The sequence below is a fragment of the Tachypleus tridentatus genome, chromosome 10, assembly GCF_004210375.1.
Source record: "Tachypleus tridentatus isolate NWPU-2018 chromosome 10, ASM421037v1, whole genome shotgun sequence".
Taxonomy (NCBI): Eukaryota; Metazoa; Arthropoda; class Merostomata; order Xiphosura; family Limulidae; genus Tachypleus; species Tachypleus tridentatus.
The window spans coordinates 149279646-149287552 of NC_134834.1; positions in this window are offsets into that span (position 1 = coordinate 149279646).

Here is a 7907-nt window from a genome sequence, read left to right on the forward strand (position 1 = left end):
ATAGTGGGATTGACCGTAATATTATAACGCCCCCACGGCTGAAAGGGAGAACATGTTTGGCGCGAAAGGGATGCGAACCCTCGACCCTCAGATTACGAGTCGCACGCCTTACGCGCTCGGCCATGCCAGGCCTCATTATATTGTAATCAGTATTACACAAATTTGAAGTTAAACGTCAAGTAATCAACCAAAGATGTACCTTGATTTTTAACACTTTTGAAAATAAACATTAGTCACAGTGAAATGCAACGTTACGTTCCCCATCATTACATTCTTAACATATTTTATATCACTATATTCTAAATTCATCTATGTCGATCATTTTAAAAGGCATGACTAAATTCGGATTTTGTAATAGGATCTTTGTATAACAGCATTTTCTAACCGCTGCGGTAGGTGAAGAGAAGAGTATGAAAGAGAAAAAATGTGATCAGAGGAACTAGCTGAAGTCACCACCATAGGATCATTCTCTTTTGGAGAAGGTTTATCACAACATTGTGGTGGCAAGAATTGTAAACTGAAAATAGTCTCTACTGTAGACACTGGCGGGCGAAATGTGGGCCCTCACAATAGATACTTAACAGTTTTACGAGGGTTGTAACGTAAGCATATTTTATAGTGCAATGGTTGAGGAGAAGGATATTGACAAGATTAAACCTGATGGCGATGGCGAAAAATACAAACTTCTTGTTCAAGAAGATGGTCAGTGATGTCACTGCTTTTAAACAGAACATGAATCATATAGGCTGGACCTTGAACATGTTTAATTCTGATTGCACGATGAGTTTATAGCTTATTTTTCAGGAATTCCGGGATAACGTCTTCTTCACTGATGACGGAATCCACCTAAAGGACAACATACGAAAAGGAAAGGTTTGGTTTGTTTTGAATTTCGTGCAGTACTAGCTGTCCCTAATATAGCACTGTAAGACTAGAGGGAAAACAGCTAGTCATCACCACCCGCCACCAACTTTTGGGCTACTCTTTAACCAAAGAATAGTAGGATTGATCGTCATGTTATAACGCCCCCACGGCTGAAAGGGCGAGCATGTTTAGCGCGACCCTCGGATTACGAGTCGAGTGCCTTAACCATCTGGTCATGCTGGGACCGAAAAGGAAAGAGGTCGTGTAGGTGATGGTTGTTGTTTGATAGGGAGTTAAGTTGGGTGGTGGTTGGATTTATGTTCATCAGGCCCATTTGACAGCAAATGATGCCATAGAGACGAGTATTCAAACTTTGGATAGTGACTCCATTATATGAAGGGATAAATGTATGTACGTGCATCAGTTATGAGGCAATATTTAGCAAGTTCTTGGCGCAATGCTGTGTAAAACCAACGTTCCATTTGGAAAAAGAGAAACACGAAAAATGATAAAGTTCTCCAAATGAGAATATATCTGAGAACAAACTGGTGTTGAAGGCAAATCGGCTGAAATGGTAGACGTAGTGGTGACAGAAACATTAGCAGATATTGGTGAAACTGCAAGCGTAGAAGACAAAGACATACTGAGTCTATCAGCATTGAGGAGGAAAGAAGATTGCGAGAGTTTAGGGCGACTACTAGGCGAAAGGATAGCAACCTCAGACAACTTTGGGAGTTTCACCACAGGGAGAAGTCCACAGTACATGGAAATAAATACAGCACAATCAACAAACGAAGTTACAAAAATACAAGAAAAATGAAACAATCGAAACTCACCAAAAATGGTCAGTAGAAAACATAACAATACCACATACAATCCTGAAGAGAGCCCAAAATCCATACCATGAAATAAGATAACATTAAAATGCGTATAACGTTAGAGGATATATGCTACATGCATATGCTTTAACATCTTTTTACTCACCTTGTAATCCCATGTTTAATAAAGAATTTCTAGAGCATGCGGAATTTATACTACAAGTATATTATTGTAAATTATTAGCCGATCAAAATATTTAATACACTGAGAAATGCGTGTAAAGATTTCAGATAATTTCAAAATTCGTTATCAATGTCACAGAATAACTCATTTTGAGAATGATTCTTATAATTGCTTACGTAAAATAAAATATATTTACAGTTATTTCATCTAACTTACATACAATCTTGTATTCAGTCTTTGCTTGAATTTCTTTACCTATGTTAAATTTTCTTTCAGTGTAATTTGATTCTGTAGGGGTTTTAAAAGGATAAATAAATCAGAAAAATCATGCCATCCATTTCACCCTAGAGATTCCATGTACCCACAAATCAAACTATTTATCTTTGTCTTTTTTTTTTTTTTTGACAAATCACACCTTGTTATTTTATTATGACAATCACTATATTATTCAGTATGTTGGATAACATACTGGATCAAGTATTTCTTTATAAGATATATCCACCATTTTGTCATCTGCTATAAAGTTACAACGTTCGTTTTTGAAGATCATTTTTTGAATTTGAAGTATGTTCTGAAAATTTTGGTGCCCATTTGATCTAAATTACAAGCTAAAGTGGTGTTAATTAATTAGAAATAATTAAAACAAGTCGAACTCTATCAATACTTTATACCTGAGCATGTGAAGATCTGGAAAATCAAGGAACAGAAAGTTAGAGGAAAATATAACCATCTTGATAGTATCGTGTAGAACTGCTATTGTTAAAGGTTAACCTAAAGATGTTGAGACTGAAATTAAATTATATTACAAATTACCAAATTAATTTATATTTTTAATGTTTCAGCATTGCTTCACCAAATATATTTACTTTTATCATTTCTGTTTTTGTAGCTGGCTTTAATGACTAAAATATGTAGTAGAACGTGTATAAAACTTTACAGACAAATAAAAGAAACTAACTCAACTCTACTTTTCAGATCATTAATCAAATAAATCTTTATGAAGATGGATGTATCTGAGGAGCACGTGAGGCATATAATGATGTATAAGTTTATAAAAGGCAATAATGGAGAAGAAACTATATAAAACATTTAAGGTGCTTATGGTGTGAAGTCTCTCAATGAAAGAAAATGTCAAAGGTGGTTTCAGAAGTTCAGATCAGGTGACTACAGCTTAAGTGATGCGCCACGTTCAGATCGTCCTGTTGAGTTCAATGATGACTTGCTGCTGGCTGCACTTGTGCTGTAACAGTTGAAAAACTAGCACAGAAGCTTAATTCAACCCCTTTAACAGTTCACCGTCATCTGCAACAGCTTGGAAAGGTGTCAAAACTTAGAAAATGTGTCCTCCTTGACTTGATAGAAGCAAACGTTAAAGCACGAGTGGACATTTGCACTTCACTCTCGTGAACGTAACTCACTTATTTTGGACAGGTTAGTGACCGGAGATGAAAAATGGATATTTTATAAAAATGTTAAGCGCCGCAGACAATGACTCAGTGCAGGTGAACTGGTTAAAGCACAACACAAAATGGATTTCCACCCTAGGAAAGTGTTGTTAAGCGTTTGGTGGGATATTGTTGGTATGATCTACTTTGAGTTGTTGCCACACAGTGTAACGATTACATCAGACTTCTATTGTCAGCGGTTAGAGCACTCGAATGTTGCACTGAAAGAAAAGAGACCTGCTTTGATCAGTCGTAAAGGTGTTGTGTCACACCAGGATAATGCACGGTACCATACAGCAAGAATCACATCTGCAAAGATTGAAGAGCTAGATTAGAAAAAACTCCCACATCCTTCGTATTCTCCAGACCTTGCCCCATATGATTATCATCTATTCCGAAGTTTGCAGAACTATCTTGACGGGAAAGAGCTTAGAACACATTAAAATGTCAAAACTACCATCTCTACATTCTTTTCCTCAAACAACCATGAATTTTAGAGAAGTAACATTTAGAAGCTTGTGAATCATTGGAAGGAAATAATTAATAATAATGGAACATACATTATTGATTAAATAACATTAAAAGCGTTTGAAATCATTTATCTTTTTCACTTATCTTAAATGTTTTAGGTTACAATATAGATATAACAGGGAACTAATTGTTTTTTAATTTAAACATTGAATAATTATAAACGGCCTGGTATATTGTAGAAATAACATAGTTAAGATTTAATTATTTATTGTAAGTTAACGATGTGTTACTAAAAGTAAGAGGCCTCCCCACACGTATAAGCAACATAAAAATATTTAGTTTGATCAAAAAGTAAAACATAGAACTTTTAAAACAACCCTTGATTTAATATCACATATGACAAGCAACCCAAAACAATGTGCCTAGAAATTGGACCAGAATAATATACACAATCCTATCCAATAAAGAAAATCTACTTGATGTAGAAGGTCCATAACAGAAATAACGAATAATCCAGGGATAAAAATATTATCTCTGAGAAAAAAAAAAGGGTAAATGTTTATTCTGTCGAAGTTTACAAAATTATATCTGGATCGATGGGACAAAAACCTTTAATTCTCCGTTGAATTATAGTGATGTGTTGAAGATTTAGAAAAGGCAGACTAGACTATAGGGCCGAGCATGGTCATGTGGTTAAGGCACTCGACTCGTAATCCGAGAGACGCAGATTCGAATTCGCGTCACACCAAACATGCTCACTCTTTCAGCCGTGAGGGCGTTATAATGTTTCAGTAAATCCCACTATTCGTTGGTAAAAGAGTAGCCCAAGAGTTGGCGGTGGGTGGTGATGACTAGCTGCCTTCTCTATAGTCTTACACTGCTAAATTAGAGACGTCTAACGCAGATAGCCCTCGTGTAGCTTTGCATGAAATTCGAAACAAACCAAACTTAGGTTTGATTAAAATTTTATTCACAAAACAACTTTCCAGTATTGTTGAAAAAAACAATGTGTGAACTTTGAACTTTGTGTCTATGAAAACGAATGTGTCTGCTATAATATTTAGTCATGTTTAAAATAAGTTATATTGACATAGCGATTGTGTATTTAACCTTTGACTTTGTTACAATATTTGGGGTTTTCGTTCTTGGTGCATAAACTGCGTAGAACCTAAGCCCGCGAGAAATATCTAGCCAAATTAAAAATGGGATACAAGTACTTGTGCTGTCATCTTCTGGTTTAATCAGTTGTGATTAAATAAATACTTTTCGATTAACCCTCAAAAATCCCAAACTAATGACACTCAAACAATCTGGTATAAGATGTTAATAATCAAAAAATTCTCTTCAGACCTTTCTGATGCTAGAAGACCAAGCGTGGTGGACTCTGAACCCAAAGGTCTATGGCTCGTTGTCATATAGGCGCATTTATAAGAGTGACAATTAAATTCTAATATTCGTTTAGAATAGTTCAAGAGTGGGCGGTGGGTGCTGCTGACATAGTTCCCTCCTCTCGAGTATATCAGTTGAGCATTAGGAGTGGTTAGTGCAGACAGCCCTTATGTAGTTTGTCTGTTGTTAAATCCAAAACTACACAAAGGGCTATCTGTGATGTGCCCACCATAGGTATCGAAACCCAATTTCTAGAGTTACAAGTCCATATACTTACCGCTGTGCTACAGGAGGGCTCCTTATGTAACATTTTACGAATATTACAAACAAACAAACGGTGTATGATTCAAGAGTTTGGTTTTACGTTATATTCGTATATTAAAAAACAAACAAAAAAACAACCCAACTCTCAAAGGAAAGTTTTAAACTTCTAGGTAAACGTATAAATACCTACTTTAAAAGCAACAGAGACGCCATGAGAAGTAACGTGGTTTTTACCCAGGGTCTGTTTGTTTGTTTTTGGAATTTCGCGCAAACCTAGAGGAGGGTTATCTTTTCTAGTCATTCCTAATTTAGCAATGTAAGACTTGAAGGAAGGCATGTAGTCATCACCAATCCCCGACAACTCTTGGGCTATTATTTTAAAAGTTCTCTCCTTACAACAAGAGAACTACTTTCTTTAGGACCGCACGTGAGAGTTTGACTATATCTTTATTGATGTAATTTTTAATTGTACTCCTGAGAAACTGGAGTGCTTAAAAAAATTTTATTTTCAATAAACACAACCACTTTTAATATGCATATAAAAACGTTACAATTTATATCAGTAAAAGTTATAGAAATTTTAAGCTCTGTATATTGAATCATTTTGATGGAATGAGTTGTGTATGACTAAAGAACACACTTCTCGGAAAAAATTGTTTTTAAGGGAAAATTCTCACTTTTTAACTTTGTTTTTCAATGAGGTATGAACACTATAGTTAGTAATGGCTAGTGGCTAGTACAAACAACTTCCGTGGCGTTTCTGTTAGTATCAATAAAGATTAAGATAGGTTTTTAATCTACCCTCTTCTCGTGAGCCCAGCGATGCTGATAGTGAAAGTCTATGGAGCATCTCAAGTTCTCTCCCTTAACCAGTGGTATTGTGGGTAGTAGGGCAAGACAAAAAAAATCTAATAACCGTTTAGAGGTGTTACATACACCATTGGAAAGTTTGGCATTTGCTTTAACCAAATATGCAATCCATATGATGATAATTTCGTTAAGTCAAGAGTTAGAAGTTATCAAACTGATATAGGATTTTGAAATGGCCACATCACCATACTAGAAACAGTCACCTACGAATTGGTCATATTCTTTGTGGTTCTTCACATCAAATTATGCAACTTTTCATTATTGGAATTTGAGGCTGGAGACCTTGTTCTTGACCTTTTGACCTTGAGATTGGAATGACACTTTCCAATAATAAACCTTTATTTGAGCATGCTGCCAGTGGCATGTTTAGATATGGGCTATAGGGGGTTCAGCCCTTGGGCTTATGGTCTTATTGGGGGCCCATTGATAATTTTATTCTATGTAAAATTACCTGGGATGTAGGGCCCACAAAATTATTAGCCTCTGGGCCCGCACAACCTTAAATCCACCACTGGTACCGCATCACACATAATGGTTTGATCGGTATATTTGCCACAACAAGAGATGTCAGGTTGCAAGTTGAATATCTCGGAACCTTAAACGAGAAGATAGTGGCGACCGATGACAGCAGGCCGAAGTTCCGGCCACGGTCAGCGGGCCTTGAAGCTGCCTGCTAAAGACCTACTGGATTCTGGTCTGAAAAACAGATGGAAGGGTCAGGTAGTGGACCCGTAGGTTACACAACAAAAAGTATCGTCCGTAACTACTGCTGTTGTGGCCAATCATAGCTGGGTCAAGCATTGTCCAGTTTTAAAACTGTAATCATCACATCTTATTGTATGGTACATTCTCTTTAAGTCTCTCCTGAATTGATTAAATCCTGAAATGTTTAGGTCTGAGTCCTGCCACAATACCAAAACTTTGTAAACAGCTGTTAGCCCCAACTGTTGTCTAGGAAGCCATTTCCTTTTACGTCACAGTGTATTGAAATTGTTTTGAATTTCGCGCAAAGCTACTCGAGGGCTATCTGCGCTAGCCGTTCCTAATTTAGCAGTGTAAGACGAGAGGGAATGCAGCTAGTCATCACCACCCACTGCCAACTTGTGGGCTACTCTTTTCTCGTCACGTTATAACGCCCCCATGTAAGCATGTTTGGTGCGACGGGGATGCGAACCCGCGACCTACAGTTTACGAGTCGTACGCCTTAACCCACCTGGCCATGCAAGGCCGTGTATTGAAATAATTAAAGATTAGCATTTGATTATAACATCACACACTTGTACGATTCACAATAATTGGAGTAAATATTTTAACTTTTGTTTCTTTTTAATGCAACAATATGAAACTACTGATACTAAGGCAGGCCTATACAATGCAACAAAGCAAGCCTAGCAGCGTCACATTGAGCCTTTAATACAATAATAGGAAATTATCTGTGCTATACCAAGCCTATTCGATGTATCAATGTCATATAATAGTTGTACAAAACCAATACTATGGGATGGATGACCAATAATATGACACATAAAACAGCTAAAGGGTTTAATTTTAAATAAATACGTGGATAATGAGGAGAAAATTTGTGGTTGTTTGATAAAGTAA